The sequence below is a fragment of the Buteo buteo genome, chromosome 5 (assembly GCF_964188355.1).
Source record: "Buteo buteo chromosome 5, bButBut1.hap1.1, whole genome shotgun sequence".
Lineage (NCBI taxonomy): Eukaryota > Metazoa > Chordata > Aves > Accipitriformes > Accipitridae > Buteo > Buteo buteo.
This window is the reverse complement of record NC_134175.1, coordinates 47,479,973-47,494,010: the sequence shown is the minus strand read 5'-3', so window position 1 is coordinate 47,494,010 and position 14,038 is coordinate 47,479,973. Positions and strand designations below refer to the sequence as shown.

The 14,038-nt window shown below is 41.4% G+C and overlaps 1 protein-coding gene across 1 annotated transcript in view; it reads right to left on the bottom strand.

Moving 5' to 3' along the window:
* Window positions 1–14,038, bottom strand: part of THSD7B (thrombospondin type 1 domain containing 7B) — a 334,900-nt gene that overhangs the window by 42,500 nt on the left and 278,362 nt on the right. The gene's annotated exons all lie outside the window — the stretch shown is intronic.

Sequence of the window (14,038 nt, the reverse complement as noted above, 5' to 3'; positions counted from 1 at the left end):
TGGGATGTGCTCCCGTGGATCCCTGGCTGCAACACAGAGTGTGTCAAAGCTTCAAATCAGACACAGTCTCAGTATCCTGGCCCACATCACATTTGCCATCTGCTACCTCAGAAGCAGACACAGAAGTCTCTTGTCCAGCTACTCCACTTCTCCCAAGCACAAAGACAACAGTTCCTTTGAAAATCCACCTAATGCTCAGCCTTCCCCAAACATGCAAACCCACGATGACAATGCATTTACAAAAACCTTCAGACTGAGCCACCCAACACACGTACCAAGCTGTACTACCACAATCCATCTCCTGAAGGACAGAAACTAAATGAAGTCCATGCGATGGGCACAGGGCCCCTTTGTTCTGCACTGCTCGGGGGGGAGAAAGATGCTGGAAGCTGCAGACACCTGACATGTGCGGAGCTGCAGGGCTCAGCGCCCAGGGGACCAGCCTGGCTCCATCCCTTAGTGCCTTGCCTTTAACCCTTTCAAGAAATAAACACAATCAAAATACTTTCAGCATTTTAGGAAATTAACTGCTTTCCTCAATTTTTATTCCTATACACGTGCTGGGGTTTGGGCGCAATGAACGAAGGGGTGAAATGATGCCAGACTGAACTCAATGCGAGTTTTGCCACTGACTTTCGTAGGACCACTGTATCACTCTTTGTAGCCACAACTAACCTGGAATGCATTAAAATCTGAATCCTAAAATCAAGTTGATGGGCACAGTTCTAAATAAATGAAAGGGAAGAAGGACAAAAGCTACTTTTTAAGAGACAAACTGCTATAGGCATGCCGTAATAAAAGAAGCCCGTTCCTATTCACTCCAGTGCAAACCCTGAGTCCTTGCTAAAGTATCTTGACATTGACAGTTACTTCAACAAGACATACAAACATTAATCTATTTTCTCTTTTAATAGCTGATACTTGCATTTTAATGAAAAGTCCAAATATCTAATGACCAGAGAGCTTAGGTATGATTTATAATATTGTGTAACTTACTTATTTAAATGTAGGTCAGGAATAATACTGACCTTGCAAAGGACGTATAGGAACAAGTGCACTTGCTCAACTGATGTGATTCATTAAAAGAAATTCATACCTACACTTCAGGTAGCTTTTCTGATGACCACCTGCAGAGTAAACTAGACTGAGGTTCAACGCTTCTGAAAATCATAGTGACTTCATATTTCAGTGAACATCAAGATTTATTGTCCCTCAAGGTAAATATTGACTCTGGTTTTCCCTCAGTCGATATTTTAACTTTCAAGACAGTAAATCTTGGTGTTCACCTCAACTAAAGTCAATATCTGCTTATTATATTAGAACAACCAAACTGATCATTGTAGCAGTTGCCTGAGACCCTGAGGACAACCTCTGTGCTATTCATTTCTAATAAAAATGGGCTAAATTCTTTGCTAACATAAGTTCATTTCACATCACTGCCCTTATATCAAGGTTACATTAGACCTAATACATCGAAACAGCCAGAACCAAAGAAATAACAACCTACTTTTAAACTATGGAGACCACCATGAATGACACTAAAGCTAGAAAAGATCGCATATAGGAAAGAGAGCTGATTTGCTCTGGTTTGCAAAGACACTTGCTGGTAAGGAAAATCAAGGGCAGATAATAAAACCACTCCTACTGAGACAGGCCAGCAATTTGCTGACTTTTAATACTTCTTGCATACCCACTTTTATGTTCCCTGTATATCCAGGCTGCAAGAGGAGGCAGCAGTGGGATGTCGCCGTGCAAAAGTGGCCCTCTCCTCCTCTTCCAGCTTATGGCCACCACTTCATGAAATCTGGACCACAGCCAGCACTTCTCTTGCAACCAGCTTGACATGAATGGAGCTGGAGCATGGTGGGAAATACAGCTCCAAAGATGTCCATCCATTGCAATTACCTGCAAATTTAACTTCTATGTTGACTCCATCTAGTTCATCCAAATGTCTCTTTTGGTTGTAAGTTGCCCATAATTTAACTGAATAATTTTTATAATGCTCCAATACTGCCTTTGCATTCCATTTAATCCAAACCAGATGATTTTTAATAACGAGCTTCTTTTACTTAATTCTTTAAAACTGAATTCAAAATGGAACACTTACTTTGTTAATTACTTAAGTGCTTGTTTGATTTGGCAGATCTAAGCACGCATTTAAAAGCCTTACCGAATTAACTGTATATCTGAAGGACAAGTACTTGCACATTAACAAACACTACATTACAGAAATGACCTCATTAAAATTTCAACATTAAATGGTTCTCTTTAAAATAAAATTGATTTTATTTCATGCTAGTTTATGTATTGATCACAGTCACCAGAAATATGCTAACCGCTCACCAGTATTAAAACTGATTGAACAATTAATTTTCAAGCAATTTGGATTTTGCAAAGCAGCTGTTTCACTGATGAATACTTGTCTTTAGGTACTTGGATGCTGCAAATAGCCACCAAAATTAAAAAAATATTGCTCAAGAATGACTTACAGCACAAAAGTTTGAACAGATCAGCATACGGTAAGACTTCTGAAATTATCGGAATTCCTGAAATTTTATGCCTTTAGCAGATACCTGCACAAATATTCATGAAGCAAATTCAGCACTTTTCGTTTTCATTTACACCCAAATCAAAGGAGTTAGTGGTTTTTACATCCTTTGTGGTATGGAAAAAGAAAATTAATTAGAGCTTTGCTAACGTTATGAAAAGCCTTCACTGGTGTTGAACCAAGTTTACAGAAAACCTAGACCTGCCTAAAATTTTGTAGCTGGCAAAAGGATGGGATCAATTTTATTCTAAGTACAAAATATGAATTAAGAGCCAGGGCAATAATTACTGTAGCATAGACAGAAAGATGTATCAATTCCTAGTCTCTGCCCTGCAGGCAGTATGGAAGTCCCTACAGAAAGAGACTCTTCACCACTACTCGAAGGGACTAGCCATGGTGACAACCTTCAAAAACACTGTTGAAAAATGATTTTCATGGAGTAGGAAGGGTAAAAACAATTATCAATCCTCTGAAGTCTCCCCAGCTCTTGATTATCTATTTATAGCCCGACCCTCAAAACTGCTCAACTTTAATCCTAATTTACACAGGAGAAAACGGAGGATGAAGAATTGAGTGATTTATTAGAGGCTGGTGAGGGAGCCCTCAGGGAGTGGGGGACTGAATCTAGAAATGCCCTATTTCTTGCACTAACTGGATGACATCTCAGCTTAAAATCAGATACTGAAAAGTTCAGATAAAGACATTTCAGGATGAAGCTGTCAAAAAAAGCAGCACTGTAAAATTCTGGCTGTAAAATGAGGAAAAGGAAAAGAGGAAAAATTAGGAAAGCAGCAGAGTATTCTTGCTATAAAGACATCTGGATGCTCCACTTTCCCTCACCACGGCTTCTTGATGCTTTTTTGCCGGACTTTACAAAATGTTCCCAGTAAATCCCTTATTTCTTCTAATGGATGATTAAATATGCAAAGACAGACACCGCTGTATTTCAAATTCTTAAGTGCAACAAGTGGAAAATGCCTTGTTTAAAAAGCTAATTGAAGTGAGCTCTGTTGAACCCCAGTCATTACAGCTCACGCTTACAGAACTAACGTGTTACGCAGCAAGGTTTATTAATTCACTTTTACTAGTGGTAGGTGGTTTTATTTTCTGTTAAGATTGGTGCAGGCAATAAAAACACCAAGTTGTAATACAGTAAAGCATGAACGCTCCTTTCTGGAGATTAAAATAAGAAGTTGGCATCATTCAACGTGAGAAAATAAGGGATAATGCGCAACTCCCGGCCCTGAACCTGCCTCCCTGGTTTCACTCAAGGTTTTACTGTCACTACAGCCTTTGAGGAGCAGAACACAGCACGGAGTATAAGCTTGCAGATATCATGCAGATATTGGGTATTCATTTCTACCTGAAATACTCAGGCAAGACAATTTAGTCTCAGAGTTACACAAAAAAAATGGAGATGTTTAAGTGTGAATGGGAGATATGTGAATACAATCCCAAATGGCCAGTTCCTGTGGCTCTGCTTTTTATTTTACTTTCAAATTATGTTTCTTCACTATCAAGAAAATATTGAACCTAGATGAGATACTACCAAATGCCATTTTACTATTTTGTCAAATATGGGGGCCTAAAGCAAGGCAGAAACTCGTTAGTGAGAGTTTTGGTGCATTTTTGCTGATTCCAGAAGCCCTAGGTGCTGTAGCTTCTGCTGTCTCCTTGTCACAAAACCAGGCAAGCATAGCAAATTTAAGTAGATATAAATAAATCAATGTCCCGTGTTTTTGAAACAGCACACTTTGCTGCAGCTGAAGGAAAGTTTCAGGGGTAACAAACAAATGTGGCACCTCTCTGGATGAATCTGTTATGCAGTAATAAAGTTGGATCCAGTTTTAAGGAAAGAAAGGGAAAAAAAGCCTATTGGTGAAGAACAGCTTCGAAGCCCCTTTTTACTAAATGAGAACAATAAGATAAGATGAAGACAGATTGCAACACCAACCTGAGCCTTTGTAGATGTCCATGTTAGCAGGGCATGACAAGCAGAAAGGAAAGAAAATTATATATTCATTAGTTTAGCTGCTGTATGATAATATTGCGAAGAAAAAAAAAGCAGAAAATCTGCTTAAAATAAAATTGCCACAATGTAAGGTTGCATTCAATTCTTCAATGCCCCCATCTTTCAAAAAAAAAAAACAAAAAAAACCCTTAAGCAGAAATCAGGCATTTATTTGTGAGTGAATGAAAAGCACGACTATGCTGAAGAATAAAGCAGAGCTCATTCAGCTTCATCCAGCAGTCCTTTGGATTTCGTAAGTGTATCTCACAATCAAAGCCTTAGGATAATAAAAAAATTAAAAAAAAAATCTATGAAGCTTAACCTGAAATCTGGTAAGAACCCCCACAATTACACAATATCAATCAGATATGAAAGGCTTTCAGACATTTAAATCTTAATTGGGTGGCACTGTCTTTAGTGAAGCCTGCAGATGACAAGCAGAAGGCATGCCAGGCAGCACGCAGCCAGCTGGCCTTTATCAGGTGGGACCCGATCTCCACGAACACCATCAATAACTCAAAGTAGATTTCGCTACGGAAAAAATAATTAAATGATAAAAACGCGGTAACAAGGGCATACAGCTGTGTGGGGGCAGTGGACACCGAGATCTCCAGGGGTTCACCGGCAGCGCAGGAGCTGCGCTATTTAAGTCCGTATCAAATTGTCCTGCCGCCTGCAGGCAGCCTCACTGAAACAGCACGGACAACACAAACATCAGCTTTCGCTAACAGAGCCCGGGCAGCCCGGCGCTCCCGCTCCTCTCATCCGATCGAAACGCCAAACGAAGCCCACCCAGGCGTGCGCCTGGAGCCATCGGGCTTGGGGGACACGGGGCTCCTGAGCGAGCCTGCGACCGCTGCCGTCCTCTGCCCAGCCAGCCTGCGCTCCCCAACCAAATCACAGCGTTTCAGTAGGTCAAAAACCTGCCCAGTGCGATATGAGCCAGTGATTACTAGATCCAGAAGCCAAGTCGTCTGTCACATGAAATGAAATAAATGCTGGTACTAAACACAAGCAGTCCCAAAGAAGCACTTTCTTTGTAGGCATCTGTACAATAGGCAATTTAAAGAAAAGACCATCAGAGCTTACTGCTAAGTTAAAAATGATGCCTCGGAGACAAAGTTTCAGCCCTAGTCTTTCTTTTAAGAGGTTTTAAATCATTTCAAGGTCTAAAACCTTCAAATTGATATTCTGTCGGTTTATTTTCACGTCTTAAGCAAGAATGAATTAGCATGGCAGAGCAGTCACACGTTTGTCCTTACATAGTATGATCTTGGACTGACAATTTTTCCACACGAGATTTAAAACCGGTTAGCCAACAAAAACAATTTGATCGATAGCACTATAGACAAGAAATAGAAGAGACAGGGAAGTGTCAGGCAGTTCAAAGTTATGTTTTCTGAAACACACTTCCATGAGACTACACCAAAGGCTGGAAGCAGAGAGAACTACATACTGCTCCTGGGGCTGCCCGCAGTCACAGCAAGAAACAGTCCAGTTTGAGGTTCCTGCAAAAGCAGGAATAGAAATGCAAACCACCTTGTAATCTGATTGTTTCATTAGGATGAGACTGTCAATCTCTCCCCAGTCCGCTCAGCAGCAGGTCTGATTCCTCCTTAGCAGCATCCAGAGAGAAACGGATGCTCGTAGGGAGAGCAGGACAGACGCTCACGGATGAGTGATAGATCCCATAGCTTCAGCGCTCGGAAAGATCACCCACAGCCTGATTTGTAACTGGAGCTGGAAAATTTTTCTTAGAAGAGCAAGTTACTGCAGAAGCCAGGATATTTGACAGCCTGTTGCATCGCATATTTGTGGTAGCTGTCTTACTGCCAAGACAGGCAGATGTTAGTACTGTGTTTAGATGCGGCATTAACTTGAGCAATTTTCTCTGTATAATTACAGGTAACGCAGACCTCCTAGCAGTGCTGCTGAGAGGCCAGCCTCGTGACAAGGCAGCTGAATTCACAGATTTGAAGGCAGCTACAATCACACCACTGCACACTTAGAAATTCTGCAATTGTTACAATCTGACAGTTTTTATTGATATTTCTTACAGGAGGATCCAGATGGAAAAGATTTAGGCACAGAAGAGCCGAGTTTTCTTTCCCAAATGCACACGTTCAAGAAAAGTGATGTGCTGCAGAGAGAAACCATGCTTCTACCTGTGACCGCTCCCCAGCAAGAACATCCATATTTAATAAACTAAAGGCTCCCTTGAGCCAAAAGTTAAATTCTACCCAACCTACTTCAAACATCAGAGTGCAGGTATACTATCCCCTGAGCCAAAAGATAAGAGGGAAGTGCTTCCGAGCCACTACCTTGTGGGGTAGCTGGTGTCTCTGTAGTTCTGGGTATCTTTCTTCTGCATTTCCATTCCTTTCTTTCAGAGCAGGGAATATATATTTTCAGATTCCTACATTTCGGTCATCAGCCCGTACTTTGAGGTTAAATGCTTTACATGGACCTGTACAAATTACACGAATCAATGGAAAGTCTTCTACTGACTTCCACTGTTTGGGTCATGCTATAGCAGGCAAGAAACATCTGAACATTTATAGGTATATCACTAAAATTTAGGAAAAAAAAGTATTGATCATGGTGAATTTTTGCTGCAGTACCTATTTATTTAAAATGTACATCAACAGTGCCTGTATATAGTGCTGGTTAATGAGAAGCTATATAAAAACCAAATAGACGTTTTTGGAATAAATCTGACCAGGAACGACTGCATAACTCTACACATGCACCTGCCCATGCTCCGCAAACACCAGCATCTAGCGCATAGTTATGTTTCCTTTGTACCTTGCTTTTAAGGAGTTTAGGAGTGTCTAACTATCGGAACCCTACCAGCAAAGAGAACTCCTTATTTGTTCATGTACCAGTGGGTAACGTACCCTGTAATAACCACCACCAGCGCACCAAGTCCTGCTCTGTACCACTGCAGCATTCAGGAAGGGTATGTCAGGGCACGAGTGATTCAGCAGTTCTCACACCTCTGCCATTCCCCGGAGCACCACCTTCACGCATCCATGATTCTGGAAATAATGGAGTGAAAAAGGCTGTTTCCCTAAACAGTAAGTAAAAGGAGAAAGTAGAAAGTAAATGCATATGGAGACTACGCAACACAGCTGTGCTTTGCAGTGTGTCGTACACACAAACCGCTCTACCTGAAACCTTTCAGAGAATTAAATAATGCAACAGAGCAAAGAGTGTGTGGTATAAATTAGAGGACACAGTAATTTAAAGATCATGCAAAGGGTCTAAAAGAAAGTATTTACTCAGCCCATAGCAGATGAGAAAGAGAGGAAAATTAAAAGGCAGAGGCAAGAAACTGAAGTTGAGTGGCAGATCTGAAAGGAACTCAAGAGTCAAAGAAATAAAGAAAAGGGAAACTCCATTACTCATCACAGGAACGACACAGAGAAAGCCCAACACTAAAAATAGTCAATTTACAATAGAGGGAACGGTAGGAAATGAAAGATCACCAATGGGGTGAAGGAAAGAAAGGCGAGACAAACTTTTTGTGATGGGCACTGGCTTGGAAAGTTTGGCCAACAAGGAGGGCAAACTTGAAGAGACACTTGAAATAACTTCTGGGTCAATGGGGTTATTTAGGAATGATGGAGACAAGATTGCCCAGCATTCTTCAGAAGATGCAAGGCGAGAGAGCTGGAGGAGGAAAAGGAAAAAAAAAAACAGTGAACTGCATAGCAGTCAGATAAACTTTTATTCTTGGAAAAATATTTTCCTACAGACATTATCTATAAGGAGCAGAAAATGACAAGGAGATGAGTAGCAGGCAGCATGGGTTTGTCAAGAACAAACTGTGTGAAATCATTCTGATGTTCTTCGGTAACAGGATAACAGATGCTGTGGATAGGGATGAAATGGCAGGTATTATGTTGACTTTAGTAAGCCTTTCACACTACCTCTCAGGCTAAGAAAATATGGTCTGGGTGAATCCAATACTCGGTGAGTACAAAGTACGTTGGAAAATCATACTCTGAATGGTTAATAGTGTAAAACAGGCAAGAAACCTCACGCGTGCCTCTACAGAGCTTTACATTCTGTATCCAGTCATATTCCTTGTTTTCACTAATTTGGGGCTGATGGATTGAAAATTATTGTTACTGACTCTGCAGATGCTTCCAAGGCAAGAGGGACAGTGACGCAACAGGAGGTCAGGAAGAGAATTCAAAATGGGCTTTATGAATTGGAGAAATGGACTGAAAAAATAGGTTGAAAGAGAAATACAGAACTACAGCAACAAGAGATTGACCAGTCAACAGCGCGAAGACAGGATGAGAGACAACCAGCCCCTTAGTGGTAACACTGCCCTGGTTCCAGAAGTTGTAGAGAACCATAAAGAGAATGTGATTCAATAATAACATAAAAAGACAAGACAAATGTAGAGTTTGTAAAACACTGAAGTACCATTTCAGCTATGGCACGGATTTAGCTTGGGAAGCGTGTCCAGATGCGTGCACACAACTTTATGAGGAATTTGAAGGATTTGAACCAACTGAGAGCCAACAGATGACAGTAAGATTAAGAAGACCAGAATCAAATTACCAAGGTGAGCAGTAGCATTTCCACTGTTGCTTTACAGGTAAACATTTAAAACACCAGCATAATTAGTGACAAACTATACCATGGCAGGTCTGTCAATGAAGCATTGTCAGATAAAATAGCAATACTGAGCCATAAAAAGAAATAACTCTTCTGTATCATACCAGATGCAGAGTAGCAGAAAGATACCTGAGAGAGCTTTAAAGAGATATTCCAGCAGCTTGAAACCATCTATCTGCAGCATCACTGAGCTCTGTGCTGGCTAATTCAGTGCTGCCTTGAATAAATCACAGACTGCCAGACTGTATCTTGGAAACCAGGGACTCTCTTATACCTCATACTGGAATAGGGCGGTGAAATTACCATTATATTAAATATTAACAGCACTGTTATCACACTGCCTACAGTCCTAGCTCCTCCTTGTAAAAGTAACATTGACAATGACAGTGGTTAAAGAAACCCAGAAAAATAATTCAAGGTCTGAAAAGCTTGCCTAAAAGTAACAAAATAAAGAAACCTACCTCTTTGGTTCAGGTGTGGGGTGGGGAAGAGGAGACTCGACCATTTTTGGGAATATACAGAGAGGATTTCTCTTAGAAGAGCTCTTTTTAAACTAGCAGTTAAAGATAATGTTCCCAAGACTGAGAGTTGTAGTTAGACAAATTCATATTCAAGTTATGAAAAAGAGGGAACTTTTCAAGCATGAAGGAAATTAATTACTGGATCACCTTATCCAGGGTAAATCCTCCTTCCGAGGAAGTGTGTGCCAAGGTGGGGTGCCTTTCTACAAACCTGCTCCAACTCCACAGCTAGGCAGGGATTTGACTGCAGTCACGTAGCTTATGCTGTACAAGAGGTCAAAACAGACCACCTTCATCATCATGGTATACACCTACTCTTAGGATCTCTGAATGAGGAACTCCACAGAAGACCTCTAAATCATGTATTAATCATTAAGTGAGCACCACATTTCTTAACCCATACTACATACTTAAAATATAAATTGTACATTAAATTTGAAGGGATGCCTGTGTGGATTTTACACACGTTTTGAGAGGTTGTCAAAAAAAATAGTTCTACATTATATACCAGAAGTGCACTGGAGTTCAGCCAGTCTGTTTGTCATCCAATAAATGTTGATCACACAAAGATGACAATATTTTATTTACTGCATCAGCTCTAGCTACTAAATCATAACCAAGAGAGGAGCTGGAATTGAGAAGAGAGAACACCTTTTAGCTAGGTCATGATGTTGCCAGTAGCATGCACAATGGAGGAGGAAAACAAAAAAAGCAATCATTTAAATAAAGCAAACACTCTCTTGGCTGCATCTGTTCATCAATGACTTCTGCCATTTCTTAACTGTAACTCTGCTGTGGGTAAAATAGATGGCATACTTGGAAATGCAAGTTGGACCCTCCTGCCTCTGGATAGAGGCTTCCAGGTCTTTGGTTTGCTTCTCAGCCAACAGCTCCTGCTGGTTTTTGTTACTAACACCTCCTGCTTAGCAATGCATCCATGTCCCTCCTGACACAGGTCAGTGTGTGGTACTTGGCACATGGATAAGTGTATGCATGGACATCACTAAGAATAAATATGAGCTGATCGACAGGAAAGTGAAAAGAAAGAAAACAGAGAGAACAACTGTAACTGCATGTGAGCAAAGAAGGGCAAATATTCACTGTACAGAAATGCATTTCAGTGAAAAGAAGAAAAAGAAGAGAAATGTGGTAACAAGGAATACTGGCAGTGACACGAAAGGGGTAAAGGCAAGGAAAAGACAAAGGAAAATACTAGAGGAAGAGGCTCTCTGTGTTTTACAAACACTTGACGAAGTACAACACAAAGCAAAATATGTCTGAGGCAGGACAGAGGCACATGGAGAGGCAATGCCAAAGGTAGTTTGCAATAGGAAATACATGGACCCCTGCTGGGCTCTACTTCAGTTGTTTCTTTGTGGTTTGGTGAGTCCTGTAACAGCTTCTGATTATGTGAGACACGTGCAAAAGATCAGAATACTTGGAAAAGAAGCAATGTTTAAAAGGCTAATGCTTTTATACCTATCAACTGACAGTTTAATATTGACATTAGTGCCATTGTTTGCTCTACATACGAAAAATAGACAAGGCTCCCATGGTTATTTTCAGCTTATTGTACAACGTCGCTTTTGGAAATCTTTCAGCGAGCAATGCAGGCGTTAGAGTCAAGCTCCATCCGCTTTGTATCAAAGCTTCTCCCACAGTGCAGCTGCACACCAGCGTGTAGGGTCCAGGCACATACGTTTCTACGGTTGCTTTAGGCCTGCTGAGCCAACAGACTATGCACCCAAATCCTCCTTGCCCATGCATGCTGAACTGGGAAACAATCCACATTACATTACCTTTTCATTTAGACTGATAAATAACTTAGAGATGAATACTAGAGAGAAAGGAAAGTAACTGCTCACTCAAACTTGCCTTTAAAAATACTTAAGCATGGCATTACATTTCTCTCAGTGTTTATCATATAGTCATCAGACAGTTTGCAAATAACATTTTTAATCGCCAAATGTTGACAGGGCTAGACTGTGAAAGACCGACATACAGCACATCATTGTTTCAGATGGGTATAGAGAAATACACCCTGGGTAGAGATCACTAAAATCCACTGCATTTGCTATAAGTAATAGTTTGGGTTGGTTTTGGTTTGGGGTCTTTTTTTTTTTTCAGATGGTATAATGGACTAATCCAGCTGCCTTCTGTTACCTTCTATTATATCAACAAAAATGATCAGAGAGGGAAAGTGCCAAACAAATTCCCTCTTGTGCATCATGGAGATGATAAAAAACCCAATCAACTGAGTAACACTGGTATTTCTGCTTGTGTATATTTAGACATGGAAATATTTTTCTTGATAAAACCAAAAGACATTACAACTTGGAGGAAAACAGAAGCCTGAGTTAACATGTTTCCCTCTTAAATACCATGAACAATGTTTCTCAAGGATAATGCCTGACCTTCTAACTCGGGCAAACGCTGGACACCAATGATGCCAAACGAGGTTTATCACCGTGATGGTCAGCAAAACTCAGGATATTCAAAATAAACAACCTGAACCATGAAATTTATGCCCCTCTGTTCCTGCCTGACTTCCTCATGTTGGACAGAGGGCTCTGGACCAGGACGTGCTCCTGTTAAACACAAGGAATGTGAGCGGGCGGCTGCGGTGCGCTGCCAGCCGGCCGGCCCTTCATGAACATCTCCGAGTTGAGATTTCCCACACAAAAGAAAAGGGGATTTCTCTTCCTCACTCATCCAGAGAAAATGATTACGGCTGCACCTGAACACCACAGAGTGAAAACAACACAACTAAGGAAAAAGCCTTATCGCACACCGGGCAGGAGCTGCATGGTTTTACACAACTTGCAGAAGACATCAGAGATGTCGCCACTGCTGGCACTTGAGATTTCCACCCAAAACCAATGCCACCTCTCCGGTGCAGAAAGCCATCAGAGCCACCCAGCACTGTTGTTGCAGCCCCTTAGATCTGGCACAAAAGCAGCAGCAACTTGAAGTTGTTGGCACATACAAAAGAGCATGAGGAACCACGGCGTTCGCATGGTCAACCTGAGAGAAAGGGGCCTCAAATCTCCTACCTGCCTACTGGAAAAGATGCTTTGATGCTTTCCACAAATTACAGTCTTCAAGTTTTTTGCACTCCTGGTGTCAACAAGACGCATCACCAGTGGGGAGGACTGGGGCAGAGAAAATGCCAATAACTGACATGGGGGCAGAGAAAATGCCAATAACTGACACTATTTTAATGGCTGTGCTTTTAAGACCTCCTGAGGATGAGGCTAGATGCCACAGTGGGTAAAATAAACCTTTCCTTGGGGACAAATTATGGGACGCTTAAAGAAAATTAGGTTAGGTACTGAAGGAAGACCCCAGTGGTCTCCGGCACAGGTATGTGTAATGGCAGCTTTAAAATACAGAGAACAAACCAGGATACAATAAGATAAGATTATCTTTGCTGGGTGCAGTAATACATGCAGTCAGACTTCTTCATAGCATATCTACTTATAACAAATGACATTTTTAACAATTCTAAGTATAAGAATGCATGCTTTTGTTAGGAATTAGCCCCCTCAGTCTGAATGCTCACAGAAGCCTATCTTTCTTGGTGTTCTCAAAGCAACGCGATACTAAGCATTCAGACTTTTCTCTACTGCGTTGTCTCTCTTGGATTGTTTTCTTTGTAAAATTCCATTTACATGTGCTCTGGGTGCAGCAGAAACAAACGTACCTCAGGATGAGTTACGGGCAGTTAGACTGTACTCAGCACAGCTCAGCAAGTGAACGCAGCATAGTTTTACCCATGCAGCATGGCATGGCACCTAACCACTGCTGCCGAGAAGCAGAGGACTTCACTGATGTGACCCCATTTCATCTCTACCGATGACATCACATTGCACCACAAACAAGCCAACGTCTGCGGGCATCTCTGCAGGATGCCATGCTGCAAAGTACAGACGTAGCAATAGCAGAGAGGGGAAGTAAGCACGTCTCTGGTGAGGTTGTGTTCTCCATCGGGCTGACATGGCAGCAGAGAGGCGAGCACTCATCCGACATGGCAGAAATAACGGGGCCATTCCCACACGTGCTGTACAGCATGCACGCAGTTATTCTTCTTCTCCATAGCTCCACTCCAACAGCAGGATTACACGCAGCAGTAATCCACACCCAGGCCTCTGGCAGCACCTAATGAACTTGAGAAACTCTTGAAGGAAGAATTAGTTTGTTCCTGTTTCAATAGCTCTTTCCATCTGAAAAGGGCATTGTTGTATAGGTTGATTAGCTAGGAAGATTTTTCCTTATAGTCAGCCTCTATCTCCACTCTTTTAATTCCACCCCATTACCCTTGCTACA